This window comes from Acyrthosiphon pisum, chromosome A1, assembly GCF_005508785.2.
Source record: "Acyrthosiphon pisum isolate AL4f chromosome A1, pea_aphid_22Mar2018_4r6ur, whole genome shotgun sequence".
Taxonomy (NCBI): Eukaryota; Metazoa; Arthropoda; class Insecta; order Hemiptera; family Aphididae; genus Acyrthosiphon; species Acyrthosiphon pisum.
This window is the reverse complement of record NC_042494.1, coordinates 55,899,184-55,900,293: the sequence shown is the minus strand read 5'-3', so window position 1 is coordinate 55,900,293 and position 1,110 is coordinate 55,899,184.

Below are 1,110 nucleotides of genomic sequence, written 5' to 3'. Positions count from 1 at the left end.
GGTTATATATGAGGATTTCCATTGTTCTGGAAAGATACCTGATAACAATGACTTATTAAATAAAGAGGTTATAGCTGGAGTGAGTATGAATGCACACTTCTTTAAAAATAAAGGCGAAATTTCATCAGGACCAATTGCTGTTTTATAACTAATATTCCAAAGTTCATTGAAGATATCTATCTGTTTTAATTCAATTTTATTAATTGTTTCGATATTATTTTGTTTTAAATTTTATAAAATTTAATATTATTGTTATAAATTTTATATAATTTCGATAGTAGCTTAAGAGCACCAATCCATTTAAACGATCCTATTTAGAGTAGTGTTTAATTAATAAAATGAAAATAAATATATATTATTATAACATACTTCTTTCATGCTATTTCTAAGATAGGTCTTTACTCTTTTCAAACTAGAAAAAGTTCTTTCAGGCGTGGCAGTAGACACTGGCAGTAGACACTGGCAGTGTGCACAAAATGTTTAACAGTGTAAATATATTTGGGAAAATGATAGGATCACAATGCATTTGATGTAATCACTTCATCACTACCAACTGCTACACACTTGCCCTTTTGTTTCCAAATTTGTAGCTCACAGATTGCTGTAGTCAGATCAATTTGTGGTAGATAAAAAGAAACCAGAGTCTCAAGATCTGTATAATCCGAATTAGTGTCATCAAACAAACACCGAAAACCTGAAATATTGTTTTGATTGTTTAGAATTAAAATATATAAGAAGTTAATCATTGATATAGTTTTCGATACTTATACCTTTGAAAATATTTTGGTGAGCCAAGAATCTTTCATTTAATTGATATATAAAAGATTCGATGAAAGGGATACATATAGAGACCCGATAATAATCTTCAGGATCATCACTTGATATTATATAGTTAGAACGGTGTTTTTGACGGTTTGCTAACCGTTTGACTGATATTTCAAAGTCATAGACGATACACAAAATACCTTACTTATAACCGATCACAACACAAACATCCAAAAAAAATAAATATATTTAATTACTATTATTGATAAAAATGTTTTTAAAAATATATAAGATATATTAGTAGTTTTAAATATTTGAAATAAATTTATAAACTTTCCAAGGGGG